Below are 19212 nucleotides of genomic sequence, written 5' to 3' on the forward strand. Positions count from 1 at the left end.
AAATAAAATAGAAATATTGTTCAACAGATAATGGAATCCCAAGCTTGCGAGACTCTAACGATGCTAAAGAGTGGCCAGCCTATTTCGTGTAGAACCTGCATTTAATCTTCTTGGGGAAAATACGTCAGTTTACACTGGTAAATACATTCAACCGACACTTTTGAAAAATATTTAATAAAATTGATTTGAATGCACAAGGCACAAATTCTTTATAACTTGGGAGAATTAATTAAATTTAATCTTGTAAAAGAATTACATGTTCACTATGCGTTCAGTCGCCCGAGTCGTGCCGGGTTTAAGGTTAATTAACACACCACATAGCATAAAACCGTGGCGGTAAAACCAACGGTTATACCTTTATAAATATAGACACATTGTCGGGTGTACGCCTACACCCGCGTGTCAAGGTCGTGGCCATTTCGTAAAATGATGCCAAGGATATCCGGGACATGGTCATTAAGCTCCCAAAGGCGTAAAGCCAACAAACCAATTTTTAAACGGGTCATATTGATAATACCCAACTACTAATGAGTTAGGGTCAATTGCCCGACCAAGCGGTATTTAATATACCGTAACCCAAGCCCGTATAACGGAAAATAAGTTAAAAGTATTTACCTGAGCAAGCAGTAACCTCAACAAACAAATGCAAGTATCTTTTACTGGTCTCCTATTCTGGGACGAAGGTTTATAATAACGTATTAGAATTATACCGGGACTTTAATTTAGCCTTAGCTTAGAACGGTCAGATTCAAAGGATAAATACGGCTTAATCGCATGAAAGGGCGAAAACCGGGAGTGGAATGTGGTTTGGACCCATCAAGCTTGAAGACTTGTTTTATATGGGTAACATAAACACATTCTGGATTTTGAAGTAAAAACGATAAGGTTTGACCCGTTTCGGCTAGTTTATGTAAACTAGTTACAAAAACCGAACCGTGCGCGTAAAAAGGCGTAACGGGTAACTGTAAGAGTCCTACACAGGTTTCCTAAGTTAATATGCTCTAAAGAGGTTGTGGTATCAGTAGGATACCTTCCATTATGCCGATAACGAGTTAAATCCCAATATACGCCCCGTAGGGGTATTTCGGTCATTTTAAAGATTATAAAAGAGGTTTCCCGAGTTCTACAGGAAATATGAGTTTTCTGGACAGCTTACAAAGTCCAAAATACTCTATTTACTATTAAAAATCAGTAGCAACTGGATTCGGGTCAAAATACCTTGCAGAACTCATTTTATGTTCGAAAATGGTATATTCGGTATTTTTACCGAATCAATGTCATTAGCGTAGGTTATGAGCAGGTTAAAAATAATTAAAAATATTTAAAAATCCCAAAATATTATTTTACATCAGTGTGTAAAAGGTTTGGTGTCGAAATTTGGGTTTAGATAGGCTTTATGCTAATTGCGCCGTTTAATTACTAAAGTTTCCGTAATTTTGCAATTTAGCATAACTCCTATTCTAGACCTTGGATTGACATGAAATTTTAGGGACATGCTTAGAAATCAGTAACTAAGGTTATTGTCCTTTCATATGTCCAAAATTCTCGTTTTAAAGTAAAAAGGGCGTTATGGTCAACTTTTGAGCTTTTAACGGAAATGTGCAAAAGACTCGGACAAACAACGAACCGTCACAGAGAGTTATACCATCATGTAACCTGGTCCTAAGAGAGTCCCAAGGCATATCTAAATCGTACCATAACAGCTCAGAACTGAAGTCAAAACAAAAGTCAAAGTTTTGCGACTTTCGGTTCCGAACCGGGTTAAAACAGTAAATGGTCGGATCAAACAAGCTTAGACCATGTATAATACTTTTTATCATGTTGTATGAGTGTTTAAACAGGTTATACGCCATCTACATTACTGATTATGCATAAAATCGAGAGTTAGCATTCTGTTGACTTTTTTCTAATCAACTTTGACCCGACATTTGGACTAGTTAGAGTGGGAATCAGAGGGTGCCCTTTTAAGGGTTTAAAGCCCACATGATTACCAACATATAACTACCTTTGATTTGGCTAATCACTGGACCATTTGTGATTAACCGTTAAGTCAATCGTTAATTACGACGGATTGACTTTTAAGCTATATCTCAGCAAAACTTAACCAAGAAAGGGTGGAGCACACTTACAAGAGTCCTATGCATGACCAGGGATGAGTAGTGAGAGTTCTTGAGCTCCAGAAGTGATCAAGAAAGCAGTTTGAGGTGTGAAGAACATTGATGCACATCATGGCCTTTTATAGTAGTTTAGGATGCATAAGATCATCACAACAAGGCCTACAAATGTTCTTGGATGATCAACAACTGTCCCTGAGTGCTAGGGGACGTTTAGGGGGTGCCCATGTGATCGGAGTGTCGTGCTCCGGTCAAAGATAATATTTATATACCCTAATTACCCTTAACAAATAGCTAGTGGTAGCAAGGGGTCGAACCACGAAGAGTATGTGGTTTGTGTGCGGATTTGATTGAATTATGAATAGTTGTCACTTTTATGAAGCTTGCTATATTGTTTTTGTATATTTTTGCTTGATTGAAAGATGTGAATTGAAATTACTAAAGCAATTAACTAAATTAACTACTAAATGCAAGAAGTGAAAATGATTGTTTAAACAATAATAAGAAAACAAGGCTCACACCCGGTTTCAACAATTGCAAGACTTAGGGTTACTATGTATTTTAATTAGCTTTACTTGAAATAGTTCGTTAACGGGTCGCAATCACAAAGCTTAGGTGTCAATCGCTATCAACGTCGTAAACAACGGACCATGATACACTTCGTTACTTTGGATTAACAAATCCTACCAAAAGACAAAGCATAAATACGTGCATTCATTTCACAAAGTCAAATTTAATCATTCACTCGACAGTTTGCAAATTCAATACCAACGTAGGACAATTGTCTAAGATTCAAACGCAATTCAAGTTGTCACAAAACAATCAACAAAACATAATAAACCCTAAATCTTACAAATGTCTACACCGGGGTGACACCTCCAAGAAATTAGCCAAGCATGATCGAAGAAACTTGATCACCGGATGTTGGAAGCGTGAATTGGATCATCATGAAGCTTGAAGGTGAATTGATGGATGAGGATTAGGGTTTTAGGTGAGTGATTATGGTGGATGGACGAATGGTTGAATGATTGTAATGGTGATGAGCTAGGGTTTGGAATTGGATGATGATTCGGGTTGTTGAGAAGATGGAATCTTGATTGGAGATGAAGTGGTGATGAAGGATAGATGAATAATGGCTCCAAGACCTGTTTTCAAACTCCAAATAAGTTATAACTCCCGAATTGATGGCCAACAACCCCATTTGACTCGTTCTAAACCCCCAAACACATAATTTCGCGATCAAACAATTGATGAGCCGTCGCCGACGGCCTGAAGCCCCGTCGGCGACGGTGCCTACTTGTTTACTTTTGGCCTACGGCCTAACTTCCTGTCTACGGACATTTTTAGGCGACGGAGATATATGAAAACCGTCGGCGACGGCCCAATTGGGTGTCGGCGACGGTGCTTGGGTGTTTATTTTTCTGTTTTTTCGCATTCCTTGCTTCCGGTTGACCCGTGTCGCTTCCCGGTGGTTCCGTTTTCGCTCCGGTGACCCGTAAAGCTCCCGAAAGCTCCTTAAACTCCAATAAACCTGCAAAACACAAATCTAATTAGGAGTAGGCAATTCGGAACTAAAACTTATGTAAAATCATCAAGTTAAACGATTACAAGCACCGGTTTTCAACCACGTATCACATCCCCACACTTGTCTTTTGCTTGCCCTCAAGCAAATCTGCTTTTCACTTTCACGTGGGTCAAACAACGAATATACATCCCATTCCCGAGACAAGGGTTAAGGTCTAATGTCATACTAAAGTTCAAACTCTTTACAATATTCAATGTATTTAGCGGTGACGTGCTTTAAATACCCACATGGTTACCCAAGATTAACCCGCCCGTAAAACTAACAGATCATGCATATCCCTCACAATGTGCTCTCCACTCGGCTTAAAGTTTGCTAACATGTGTAATGTGTTAGCTTTTCAACAATTAATCGCTCAAAACCAAATAGAACACGTACCCGCATAGGCTTGCAACTCAATCATTCTCCACTATCGAACACAAATACTAAGCACAAGTCAAAAGGTCTTTGATGGGTTGTAACGGGGCTAGGCGAAGGGTAGGAATAGGATATTTTTAAGTGGCTATGGTGATGAAAAATTCGAATTTTATTACAACAGACTATCCTAAGTAAGAGCAAACTATAAACATCCAACATGGGCAAAAACTTTCGCCTTTTATTCAATAAACTACTAGCACATCTTTTTGTGTTTTTCTCACTGCTTTTTCATTCTTTTTCGCAACATTTTCTGCTTTTTTTTTTTTTTTTTTTTTAAACTATAAACCACCACTAAACAAACAAATAATCCTAAAATAGAATTTCCATCACACGGGTTTAAAAGAAAAAGGTTTACGGTCATGGCTATAAGGTGGTCAAATGAAAGGTTTAGGCTCAAAGTGGGCGACTAGGGGATTCATTTGGGTAAAGGTAAGCAAATGGTGTAAAAGAAAAAGGTTTACCTAATGCCTTAATCATTCTCGTGCTTGTATTCGGTCTATAGTCTCGAATGTATCAAAAGTTGCAAGTTCTACAATACGCGACTAATGGCCCACTCAACAAAGAAACATGTAAATGTGAATCTATGATGTAGAAAGGCTCAAACCTCACGTATAAGGGTATGATATGTGATATGCATACATTGCTAGTTCCTTAGGCGAATTATTCTCAAATAACCACCCACTAAATACCCGATATGCTTATTAATTTGAACTTGACCATGACAAAAGACCAAATGGTTTGTGACATCCCTCGTTGACTTGATTACTTGTGCTTTTGAGGTTGCTTTGAAAACAAGACATTTTTGAAAAATTTTTGAAATTTTCCCCCATCCCCACACTTGAGGTAAACATTGTCCTCAATGTGTAGTATTTAAATGAACGGGTCAAAATCGAAAATTTTTACTACTCCCCCATCCCCACACTTGAGGTACATATTGTCCTCAATATGTAAGAACTAGAGTTTGTAAAGCACAAGGGATGTGACACGGCTAACCTCCCCAAAATTACACCCCGGAAAATAGAATACAAAATACAATCCACTTATTTGCTAACTAAAAAATCAAAGGTAACAAGAAACGTATGCACCTGGTTTTTCATTAGTTCCTCGTGTGCTCTTCATCTTTTCAATCAAGCGGTCGTCTCACGAACATAGCGTACCTACAAATCTTAACCCTCGTGTAGAAGTATGCTTCTCACAACCATCAAAACTTGTTAGTTACCTAGTTCTACCACTTTTATGAAATTATCACCAAGCCATACATTATTGTACCTTTAACTTTATGTGGAAAAATAATTTACAACAATAACAATCCTAACTCACTTTCGTAGGAATCACGGTTGCATTTAGCGTATGCAACAAGCCCTTTAAACCTCCCGATAGCTCGGGAGGACGAGTTGGTCTCGTGAGGGTTATATAGGGAACACACCCACAAAGTTCATTTAACTAGGCAATAATTTAAATAATCAAAATGAGAAAAAAAAATGAAACTAAACTAATAATATACAACAACAACAACAAAAAACGTACCTTGCCTCTACCGCTGATATCTCTCATTGGGGTTCACGGGCGGGTTCGGCTGGTACGGATAACCAGTAAGGGCCTCAAGCATATCCCTATAGTTATCCAACGGGCTTGACTCTTGTTGGGGTGGCGGTTGGTATGGCATGGGAACAAAACTCGAGCCAACTGCTTCGGGCCAGTGAGGGATTGGATCGGCTGGCCCTCGCGGATGAGGAAGGTTGGGGTAATCAGTCCACCCCGAATGTTCAGCATATGGAAGCCCGGCTTGATAATCTCGTTGATGGCGTTCTTGGTCATGGAGTACCTTGAAATTGTTGATTGCCATCTGATTGGAGAAAGCCAACGCCCCCCATCGGCGTTGGTGCAACTCTGCCTGTGCATTCCGGCGTCTAGCATCCTCTTCCTCCCACGCTTGTCTGTGGGCCCTTTCCTCTTCTTGCAACTGTATCATGCGTTCCATTTGAGATTGTTGTAACGCATGTTGCAGTTGCTGTTCCTCCAACTGTTTTTCCACCCTCTCGCGGAAAGATGATTGAAAACCCCATTGTTGTTGAGAGTACGCCCCTTGCGCCTCTTCCCATTCTTTCCGACTAGCATGGTACTCTCTTGCTTCACCAATACCTGCCGACACATTGTCGTAGATCCCTTGATCCGCACGGTTCCACAACCGATATGACGGTATTTGTCTTTGATTCACAAAATCTGCCACATTGGCAGAGATTTCCCTATGCTTTTTTCGGTACCTACGCCTCGGTCCCCGTGGACCGGAAGGATCAATGTCCTCCTCAACATCGGGCATCTCCTCATCGCCCCCTTCTTCCTCACCTTCTTCATCAACCTCCTCGTCGTTGAACCGATAGCTATCCCCTTGGTCATCTTCAACCGTGTGTAAATGCCCAAAGGATTTCACGGTTATATTCCAATGTCGCCTCATAGAGGCAAAGTTGAATTGATCAATGGGTTTGGATACCCATAGTGAGTCTTGAGGTAATGCGTTTTGTTGGAGAATCATGGCGCTGATCAATCTTGGGTAAGGAATCATTTTGCGTTTAAATGATTCCCGTGTATCCCATGTGTTAATCATAACAATTTGGCGCCACGAGAGCTTGGGCGTCCCATATAATAATGCACGCACCACCCGACAGTCGGGTGCCTTCACCGTCCCACGGTCTCCAAACCGTACCATGATGTTCTCCAACGAGATACCTTGCAATATTTTTCCCATCAGAGACAAATCTGCCCTTGCATTACCTGAACCCCCAGAACCGGGTAATGTATCCTCCAAGAGAGTCACTGGGTCAGCATCATTCCTTTTGTTATCCAAAAACTGATCATACCCATAATAATCGTATGCATCGACCCCAAGCGAGTCAAACCTCGCTATAGCATTCATATGCTCGAAGGACATCACCATTTGATTTTTCCCAATGTTTCCAATCAACTTCCACATATGGGCTGGTCTATCGGAATGTTCAAAACGAAGAGTGGATAGCCACTCACAAACTGCCGCCAAGTATACCCGATTGGTAATGTCATCACACCAATCAATCACTCGCTCCCAACCGAGTTTCTCGAACCTCTGCACTATCCCAATCTTCCTAAACTCTTCGATATCCACCGTACGTTCACAAACCGCCCTGTCAGGTACGGGTTTTGAAATGCCCGTAACCATTTTCATCTTCCACATCTTGGCTTCCAACTTCTTGTTCTTGTATCTAGAAAGAGCCTTTGTTTTCTCTTCCTTCCATTTCGAAGCCGACCCACTATTCTTCGCCTCTTCCCAAGCCCAATCTTGTCTTTCAAGTTGACCATCGCCTTCTTCTACATTACTAAGTTGTTCCCATCGTCTTTGATAAACCCCAGAGCCCGAACCGGCTCCCGAAGATGAACCTTGACCAGAAGTTTTTGCCTTCTTGCTCCCACGTAACATGGCTACAATCATAAGACAAAGACAACAACAATTAGTATATTCTAACCTTCAACATTCTCAAACTTTGAACATGATATGTGATGTTGAACTTTTAATCCAATTTTAGATGTAAAATCGCCTTTTTAAACTTTTCAAAGTCGCTCATTTTATCATCCATATTGACTAACACGGTTATTCCTAAGATTTTTCAATAGAGAATCATGGTTTAACAATGTTCAACATCACTCTTACGTTCAATCATGCCAAAATCTTAGTGTAATCACATCACTAAAGCTAAGCATGCTCAAACCCCACCCAAATCAAGCAAACACCCTTGAATTTATGCTTAAACATCCTACATTATGATAAACAACCTACTCTTAAACAATAAGTCTAAAATTTCGGAAGAAATCACAACAATATACGAAAATCATGCATAAATGGAGTGAAAGCTCATACCTTTAGTGAAGATTGACAAGACTAACCAAAGAAAAGTGTAAAAACAAGAACTTGGATGAACACTCTTCAAGAACCCTAACACACACGTCCAGAAAATCTTGAAATCAAGCAAGAATTGACGGAATTGGTTATGGGGGTTTTGTTCTTCTCTGAAAATCACTCAAGATAGCCTCAAGAATCAAGCGATTTGGTTAAGGATTGAGAAAGTTATGGAGAAGAGAAGAGTTAGGGTTTTAGAGAGAAGTTGGGAAAGAAGATGAAGAAGCAATGAGAGAGAGCACGTGTGGATCTGCTAAATGAAGTTAGGTGGGTATGTGATACGTTTTTAAGACTTTTGTATAGCCAAATTCGTGTTTGGGACGGTTTTTAAGAGTATCACAAGAGTTTAGGTTCGCATCTTGGGTCAAACAAAAAATCAGCGTCGGCTGATTATAGGGGCACCGTCGGTGACGGACAGCCCTATCGTCGGCGACGGTAGCTAGAACCCAAAATGGCAGCGACGGCTTATGTTCCTGTCTACGGAGGAATTTGGGCGACGGTGTTTATGAGGACCGTAGGCGACGAAGACATTAGCCGTCGGCGACGGCTCTTAGATCTTTCATTTTTTATTTTTTTATTTATTTTTATTTTATTTTATTATTTTTTTTTTTAATGAGAATTATTATTTACTTTTATTGAAAAAGGCTATGTACACTAGAAATTCCTAAAAATTAATAAAAATCTTTTTGTGACTTTTATAAATTAAAATTTTTAAACAAATAACCGTTAACGGCCCTACCACCCCCCAAAAAGTCGTGTATTGTCCTCAATACACCAAATCAAGTCTAAAACATACCTTGTATCTTCACGACCCGTTTGGAATGCCCGAACTTCACACAATCAAGAAAGGTTAGTATGACCCGGAAACGATTCACATCCAATTACGCAAACAATTTAATAAGTATACAAAACTTTACAAAACGTGTTACCGGTCCTTTTAATTTACCTCATATGTTGGTACGCTTCCCAAGAAACATACCAACTCCACATTTGCATCCTTTTTCTCTTCATTACCATCAAGGAATGGTTTAAGACGGTGACCGTTAACCGTTTGCTTCGACCCATCCTTCGGGTCCTTGATTGTGACATCGCCAAGTTTCCCGACCCGTGTAATCACATACGGGCCCATCCACTTGCTCTTGAGCTTTCCGGGAAAGTACTTAAGCCTCGAATTGTAGAGCCAAACCTTTTGACCCACTTCAAACTCTTTTGGCTTCAACTTCGCGTCATGTGCTCTCTTCATGTCATCCTTGTACTTTGAAGCACACTCGTACGCTTCTTCCCTAAGCTCCTCCAACTCACAAAGCTTCAACTTTCGCTCCTTTCCTGCATCGTCATATTTCATGTTAACCTCTTTTATAGCCCACCAAGCACGATGCACAAGTTCAACTGGTAAATGGCAATTTCGCCCATAAACTAAGCGATAAGGAGTAGTTCCAATAGGTGTTTTATGAGCCGTTCTATAGGCCCATAAAGCATCATTCAACTTTGTTGACCAATCCTTTCGGTCGGGTCGAACGGTCTTTTGCAAAATTTCTTTTATTTGCCTATTGGAAACCTCAACTTGACCGCTTGTTTGTGGGTGGTAGGGAGTAGCAATTCGATGGTCAACACCATACCGTTTCAAGAGTTTGCCAAAATTAAAGTTCTTGAAATGAGATCCCCCATCACTAATGATTACTCGGGGAACCCCAAACCGAGAAATTATATTCGTTTGAACAAAATTGCAAACAACGGTATGGTCATTCGTTTTGGTGGCAATCGCTTCGACCCACTTGGATACATAATCGACCGCCACCAAAATGTATAAATTGCCATGCGAATTAGGGAATGGGCCCATGAAATCGATCCCCCATACATCAAAAATATCTACAATAAGGATCGGTTGCATGGGCATTTCATCCCTTTTTGAGATACTCCCCAACTTTTGACACTCAACACAGTTTTTAGCGAAATGAAAATCATCCTTAAAAATAGTCGGCCAATAAAGACCGCTATTTAGCACTTTGTGCCCTGTTTTGTGACCACTAAAATGGCCCCCACAAGCAAATGAATGCAAGTGCATCAAGACGCTAGGAATCTCCTCGTCGGGTATGCATCTTCGAACGACTTGATCCGGACAAATCTTGAATAAGTCCGGTTCTTCCAACGTGTAGTACTTGATTTGAGACAGGAAATGCAACCTCTTCCTTCTATCCCAATGAGCCGGCAAGTCACCTGTAACCAAATAGTTGACAATATTAGCATACCATGGTAATATTCCAACTTTTAAAATGTGCTAATCTGGAAAAGTCTCATTAATTTCTTCACGGGAAGAATCCTCTACACTCAACCGAGACAAATGGTCCGCGACCACATTCTCACTCCCTTTCTTATCTCGAATCTCCAAATCAAACTCTTGTAATAGGAGTACCCATCGAATCAACCGCGGCTTAGCATCCTTTTTCTCCATGAGGTACCTGACAGCACTGTGGTCAGAATAGATAATAACTTTGCTACCCCATATGTAAGCCCGGAATTTATCTAATGCATAAACTACCGCAAGTAGCTCTTTCTCAGTTGTTGTATAGTTAAGTTGTGCATCCGAGAGAGTCTTACTTGCGTAGTAAATGGCAACCGGCTTTTTGTCTACCCGTTGACCCAACACGGCCCCAACCGCATAGTCGCTTGCATCACACATAATTTCAAATGGTAATGACCAATTTGGTGATTGCAAGATTGGGGCCTCAACCAATTTCTGTTTCAATACATTAAAGGCATTTTCACACTGTTTGTCAAAATTAAAGTCTCGGTCTTTTAACAAAAGATTACATAGGGGTTTTGTAATATCACTAAACCCTTTTATAAACCTCCTATAAAACCCCGCATGACCTAAAAATGACCTAATACCTTTAACGGTCGTGGGATAAGGTAAAGTAGATATGACTTGTACCTTAGCACGATCAACCTGTATCCCACGACTTGACACCACGTGCCCCAACACAATTCCCTCTTGAACCATAAAATGGCTCTTTTCCCAACTTAGGACCAAACTAGTTTCAACACATCTTTTTAACACTTTATCTAGTTGGTCCAAACAAGTCTCAAACGACGATCCAAAAATTGAGAAATCATCCATGAAGATTTCTAAAGACTCTCCCACCATATCGGAGAAGATACTCATCATGCACCTTTGAAAGGTGGCGGGAGCATTACATAATCCAAACGGCATCCGCCTAAATGCGAAGGTACCGTAAGGACATGTAAAGGTAGTCTTTGCTTGATCTTCCGGATGGATGGCAATTTGGTTATAACCGGAATAACCATCTAGGAAGCAATAAAATTTTTGCCCCGATAATTTCTCAACAATTTGATCAATAAACGGTAAAGGAAAATGATCTTTAGAAGTTGCGTTATTCAACTTCCTATAATCAATACAAATTCGCCACCCGGTTACCGGCCGGGTAGCTACCTCTTCACCTGCGTCATTTTTGACGACTTGTATGCCGGCTTTCTTGGGAACCGTTTGTGTTGGGCTTACCCATTGGCTATCCGAGATCGGGTAAATGATACCCGCATCAAGCCACTTCAACACCTCTTTCTTCACGACCTCCCTCATGTTCGGATTTAACCGTCTTTGCGCATCTCTAACGGGAGTCACATTCTCCTCCGTGATGATTTTGTGCATCACCACCGAGGGACTAATACCTTTCAAATCCGCAATGGTCCATCCAATCGCCGCCCGATTGGTGACCAACACCTCCATCAACTTTTTCTCTTGCTCTCCGGTTAAGTTGGATGCAATGATAACCGGGAGAGTATTGCCCTCTCCAACATAAGCATATTTGAGATGCTTTGGCAATGCTTTCAACTCAACTTCCGGAGGCTCCACTAAAGACGGCTTCAATTTAGTATCAATGCTCTCCGGTAAGCTCTCGACTTGGTGCGTCCATGTCGGTTTTCCTTCTCTAACCGCAAGCACCTCTAAACTCCTCACTTCCTCGTCCATGCTTTGTTCCACCTCCACCTGTGACCTGTCAAACACATAACAATCCTCCATTGTGTTTTCCCCATAAACGACTGTGTCGCAAAGAGGTATACACGTGTCAACAATGTCTGCCATAAAGCATTCATCATCAACTGGAGAGTTCATAAGTCCGGAAAAAACATGCAACCTCAACCTCCGGTTTCCAAATGTCATGTCAACCGTTCCCGTTCTGCAATCAATTTGAGCATTTGCAGTTGCTAAGAACGGTCGACCCAAAATCACCGTAGGTTGTTTGGTTGGGTCCTTGGCCACATAATCAAGTACAAGAAAGTCCACCGGATAGTAAAAATCCTCGATTTTCACTATCACATCCGAAACAATTCCACGGGGTAATTTAGGAGTCAAATCGGCTAACACCACGGTGGTGTTTGCCGATTGAAGTGGTCCAAACTCATATTGGTCATACAAACTACCCGGTAGAATGCTTACACTAGCACCAAGATCTAGAAGTGCCCGGTTGATTTTAAAATCGCCCACTTGAATTGAAATGATAGGCGCACCCGGATCTTGGAGCTTAGGTGGAAGTGCACCCGAAAGAATCGAACTCACATTTTCTGTTAAATCTAATTTTTTCGGAAATTTGTGAGTGCGTTTTTGGGTACACAAATCTTTCAAGTACTTAGCATAAGACGGTACTTGTTTAATTGCATCCAAAAGAGGTAAATTGATTTTTACTTGTTTGAAAATTTCCAACAACTCTTCTTGTTGTGGACCTCTTTTGTTTACAACCTTTTTCGTCGGTCCCTTCAATGCTTCGGGGAAAGGGGCGGTATTAACCTCCACACCCTTTTCCTTAGCCTTGGGGACAGGAATGGCTACAACGGGAGTAACATTATTCTTTTTCAAATCATTTTTATTTTGACCCGTTTGGCCATCCTCAAGCTCATCATCACTAGCATCTTCCACCACCCCTTCAACAAATTGGGGTGGTGGTGTTTTGACACCACTATCAACAACTCGACCACTACGTAAAGTAACTTTATTAATTGGTACCTCACGTGTGTTCCTTGAGCTCGACCCTTGATGCTTAGGGTTTACGGTAGTGTCACTTGGAAGCTTTCCCGTGCCTCCCTTGATTTGGGCCACTTCTTCCGCTAGTTGGCCCACTTGCTTTGCTAATGCCTCATGTGCTTTGTCTCGAATCTCATTCTCCTTCTTGGATTCTTGCATCATCGAGAGCATCACATCCATCTTTGTATTCAAGTCATTACCACCGGTTTGGTTGTTTGACCCACCTCCGTTACCGCCTTGGCTGTTGTAATTCTTTTGGTACCCACCTTGGTACCCTTGGTTGTAATTCCGTTGGTAGCCTCCTTGGTTACCACCTTGGCGGTGTTGGTATGATGACCCGCTTCCTCCTTGGTTACCCGATTGGAAATTCGGGTTCATTTGGTTTGAAGCATTACCATACCGAAAGTTGGGGTGATTTCTCAAACCCGGATGGTAAGTGTTGGAGTTCATGTCATATTGCTTCCTATCTCCATACACTTGATTGACTTCTTCGGTGTAACCACTCGAACCCATTGAACATTGCTCGGTGCTGTGTCCAATATCACCACAATCCTCACACACTTCGAATTGAACCGCGTTCACCTCTTTCTTCTTTTTCAATTGAGCTATCTCCCGCTCTAAGGAGGAGATCCGATCCTTGGAATCGAGATCGGGAAGTGACCGGGAAACCGGATGCCTTTTTGCTCTATCGGCCGATTCTTTTTGCTTGGACCGTTTGCTCATCCTCTCTAAAAATTCCCAATCGTCATCCTCATGGTTGCTCAAAAGGGTACCATTGCTTGTCGTCTCAAGCCGATTCCACGTCGCATCATCCAAGCCCCGTACGAAACATTTCACCAATTCCCATTTTTCTATTTGGTGATGTGGGCATCTCCTCATTAGCTCTTTGAATCGGGTGAATGCTTCATGTAACGGCTCAATTGAAAGTTGACGAAATGACCGAATTTCATCCCTAGCATCATCGGTCTTGGCCATGGAATAGTATTCATCCAAAAATGCTTGTTGCATTTGTTCCCAAGTTCGAATACTATTGGGCGGAAGTGTAAAGAACCACTGCTTTGCTTTATCCTTCAATGAGAATTGAAATAGGCGAAGCTTCACTTCCTCCAATGCGAAATTGTGTCCTCCAATAGTATCACAAATAGATGAGAACTCCGTTAAATGGTTGTACGGCTCATCGTTAGACCTTCCATTGAAATGAGGAAGAATGTTGATGTAATGGGGTTTACAATCAAACATCCTCCTTTCACATACTATTGGAGAATTGTTTTCGGTCACTATCGGTCGGAAACGGTCATTGACTCCCCGTGGAGGTTGTTGACGACGTTGTGGCCCATTAACTTCTTGATCGACCGGTCTTCGATTATCCCGTCTTTCATCCCGTCTCTCCTCTCTTCGATTATCTCTCGGGTTACCACCTCCCACAAAACGAGGAATCCGGTTAGGGTTTACATTGTTGTTATTATTGTTGTTGTTGTAAAACCCTTCATTTCGGTTCCGTTGGTTGTTGTTTTGTGGTTGACGGTTGTTCCCATACCCATTGTTTCTTCCACCCCCGTAGCCATATTCTTCTTCCCCAACATAGTTGGCGTTTTGAGACCCAAACTCCTCATCATCATACCTTCGAGCATTATATACGTTTCCCCTATTCAAGTAACCCCAATCTTCATCATCATTGGCTCGATCATCATAATAACCCCCATCGTCCGAATTTTCCGTATGAATGCTCACGTGTTCCGGCGATTGATAACCGGGAACACTATACGGTTCGTCATCGGGAATTGCATTCCTTAAATCGTCAATGTTGAAGAATGGGTCTTCGTTCACGGGATTGCCGTGATCACGGTTACCTCTTCGATCGGAGTTGACATTCCGATCATCAAGGTTAATAGGCAACGATGCTTGTCGGTGAAGAGGTTGTTGTTGAGGTGTTCGTTGGGTGTTGTTGGTGTTTTGGTTTCGGAAAGGTGGAGTGGGTGGTCTTGCATTGGTGTTACCACCCGGTAGCTCTTGAGCGGGGAAAAAGGTTCCTCGGGTTTGGAATTGATTTGGGTGGAGGTTTTGGTTTGGGTTAAATTCTTGGTTGGAATTGTGGTTCGCCATTGAATCGGTTTCAATGGTCGGTGTGAGTGGTGGTGTTCGGTTGGTTTGATTAGAAGCAAGAGTTGCTTCTAACCGGCTTGCTAAGTTTCTTCTTGCGAGTCTTTCAATTTCCGGTTCGTAGACTAGAGGTGAAGTCCTCCCGGAATTTCGTGTACGCATGCACTACCTGTAACCTGCACAAGTAACACACCCCGCGTAACAAGGAAAAAGACAATACAAAAAGATAGCAAAACAAATTAAACAGTTAATCACACAACTTCAAACAATATCCAAACACAAAGCGCACGCACTCCCCGGCAGCGGCGCCAAAATTTGATCGGAGTGTCGTGCTCCGGTCAAAGATAATATCTATATACCCTAATTACCCTTAACAAATAGCTAGTGGTAGCAAGGGGTCGAACCACGAAGAGTATGTGGTTTGTGTGCGGATTTGATTGAATTATGAATAGTTGTCACTTTTATGAAGCTTGCTATATTGTTTTTGTATATTTTTGCTTGATTGAAAGATGTGAATTGAAATTACTAAAGCAATTAACTAAATTAACTACTAAATGCAAGAAGTGAAAATGATTGTTTAAACAATAATAAGAAAACAAGGCTCACACCCGGTTTCAACAATTGCAAGACTTAGGGTTACTATGTATTTTAATTAGCTTTACTTGAAATAGTTCGTTAACGGGTCGCAATCACAAAGCTTAGGTGTCAATCGCTATCAACGTCGTAAACAACGGACCATGATACACTTCGTTACTTTGGATTAACAAATCCTACCAAAAGACAAAGCATAAATACGTGCATTCATTTCACAAAGTCAAATTTAATCATTCACTCGACAGTTTGCAAATTCAATACCAACGTAGGACAATTGTCTAAGATTCAAACGCAATTCAAGTTGTCACAAAACAATCAAAAAAACATAATAAACCCTAAATCTTACAAAAGTCTACACCGGGGTGACACCTCCAAGAAATTAGCCAAGCATGATCGAAGAAACTTGATCACCGGATGTTGGAAGCGTGAATTGGATCATCATGAAGCTTGAAGGTGAATTGATGGATGAGGATTAGGGTTTTAGGTGAGTGATTATGGTGGATGGACGAATGGTTGAATGATTGTAATGGTGATGAGCTAGGGTTTGGAATTGGATGATGATTCGGGTTGTTGAGAAGATGGAATCTTGATTGGAGATGAAGTGGTGATGAAGGATAGATGAATAATGGCTCCAAGACCTGTTTTCAAACTCCAAATAAGTTGTAACTCCCGAATTGATGGCCAACAACCCCATTTGACTCGTTCTAAACCCCCAAACACATAATTTCGCGATCAAACAATTGATGAGCCGTCGCCGACGGCCTGAAGCCCCGTCGGCGACGGTGCCTACTTGTTTACTTTTGGCCTACGGCCTAACTTCCTGTCTACGGACATTTTTAGGCGACGGAGATATATGAAAACCGTCGGAGACGGTGCTTGGGTGTTTATTTTTCTGTTTTTTCGCATTCCTTGCTTCCGGTTGACCCGTGTCGCTTCCCGGTGGTTCCGTTTTTGCTCCGGTGACCCGTAAAGCTCCCGAAAGCTCCTTAAACTCCAATAAACCTGCAAAACACAAATCTAATTAGGAGTAGGCAATTCGGAACTAAAACTTATGTAAAATCATCAAGTTAAACGATTACAAGCACCGGTTTTCAACCACGTATCACCATGCTCTCATTATTGCTCAATAAGTCGGTTAAAACACTCAACAGTTCTTCTGTCTGACTTTTCTGCATCTGGGGCATTGACGCGGCCCGCGTAAAGGATCACTCAACCTTTACGCGGCCCGCCAGAATCCTTCTGACAAGCCCATATCTTCTACTGTCATTGCGGCCCGCGTAAGGTCCTTTGAAACCTTTACGCGGCCCGCCTGAGACCTAAAAGTAAGATTTTTCAAATCTTTTCAATTATTACCTTTGGCCTTTGGCGATTCGAAGGGGTAACTTTGCGTTTTGGGCCTCGTTAGTTTACGTATAAGGGCCTCGTGACTTTTACCCGCGCCATTAAGTCCTCGGTTAGTTTATTATTACCCGAAAAGTCCTAACTTTCAATGTTGACACTTTTAACCCCTCGCATACGAATTTGATCATAATTTTCTCGTTTTAAAACGGAACCTTGCGAAATTTATATCGTACATTCTAGTGAGCGTAATTTACTGTTACAAGGTCTCGGGTTTGTTAAAGGGTCACTCAGAGGTATAACTTAAACATGTTGACACATTTAACCCCTGTAGTTTGTAATCTCTCACTTTCTTCCGCATTTCGTCCCGTACGATCCATGATTCATTCGTTTGAAGGTACGAGCTTCATTTAGGGTTACTGTACAGTATATTTAACCCTCGTTGACATTTTTAAACCCCCGGTTTCACATACTTTCTATGTTTGTCAACTTTAGTACTTATTTAGTATTTATTACCACGTGTAAACCTATGACACGTGTCAATACATTATTGGACGCAAAATTTCGAGGTGTTACAGTTTACACTAAAACAAGTAAAATAATGAATGCCATTTATGCCTTTTGAATTACAGTTAACATTAAAACACTGAATGAAACTAAAACAATGTTGAACGGTCAAGTTTGCCAATCATAAACAAACTTAATATTAGTTTGTAGTCATTCAAGCACAATCAAATGATTTCTTTAATCGGACTATGTATATGGGTGACACGACAATAAAATAATGTTTTTAAGCATTGGCCATTTGACGTCTAATCTAACTTATAACAAAAGATTTCATGTTAATCAATTTTTTTTATTATTTCTTAAATCAAATTAATATCACTTCTTTATATTTCTTGTACCCAACTTATGTGAGATTTGTGACATGTATGTCATCCCCAATAATTAAGCTCCTTTTTAGATTGATAAAAAAGTTAGGAAACAATAGATACACATAAGGGGGACTGGGCGTCAAGTGATGGCACCTCCACCACACTTGGATCCATCACGCACACCTCCGCCCCTGGTTTTGAAAACGCGTCAAACTTAAAACGCGTCATCTTTTTCATGCGTTATATGTTTGAAAATTTTGAACGTTGTTGTTGCTTGTTGACCGTTGTTCTTGCTGAGCTCCATTGTTGCAACAACAATAGCAAGACCCCCAAACACTATCAAGTAAAAAATCTCTATTGGAAGTTGTGAGTGATGAGTGAAGGGCGTCCCTACCCCCCTAATAAAATGTAACACATATCTTGAAATACTTATTTTAAATAATATATCTTTAAGTTTACCAATATTTATTGTTAGATTAAATATGTTACACCTTCCGATAAATCTGCCCCATACTTCAAATATATCTTTAAGTTATTTATAATTTTACTGAGTGAACTCAAAGTGTAGGTATATGATCACTATATATATATATATATATATATATATATATATATATATATATATATATATATATATATATATATATATATATATATATATATATATATATATATATATATATGTGTGTGTGTGTGTGTGGGTGAATGTGCATGTAACTATTGTAGTGACTGGCTTGATATCATTTGATGAATAAAGTTTGATGTTTCATTTGACTTTGTGTTGGGGCAAGAATGAATGTTAATGTGAAGGATGATCCGAAGATACCACTTCTGAAGTACCTTATCTATTTAGTGATTTTTAAGGTCAAATGCACGCTTGTATTACATCATGTTATTTTTTCAGCTACAATGCGAACATACTTCAAATTGGAAAAGACTATTTCGTTTCTTAATCCTAAAATTACTAGACTAGAGTATGATATCAATTATCAACGATGAAATAGGTGTCCCTGGTACAGAGGTTTGTTACAGAATTAAACTACCTTTGTTTATATATATACAGCATTCATTAAAATAAAAGGATTTATATCGTTTTAAATTTTATTAATTAAAATACACTTTGGATGAATTTTTGAGCTCTAATTTGCATTTCTCATCCGTGTTTCATATCTGGATCATTTTCCAGATAATTAATCTTCGATTACTTTAATCACTTCACTTCTAAC

Source organism: Helianthus annuus, chromosome 13, assembly GCF_002127325.2.
Source record: "Helianthus annuus cultivar XRQ/B chromosome 13, HanXRQr2.0-SUNRISE, whole genome shotgun sequence".
NCBI lineage: Eukaryota > Viridiplantae > Streptophyta > Magnoliopsida > Asterales > Asteraceae > Helianthus > Helianthus annuus.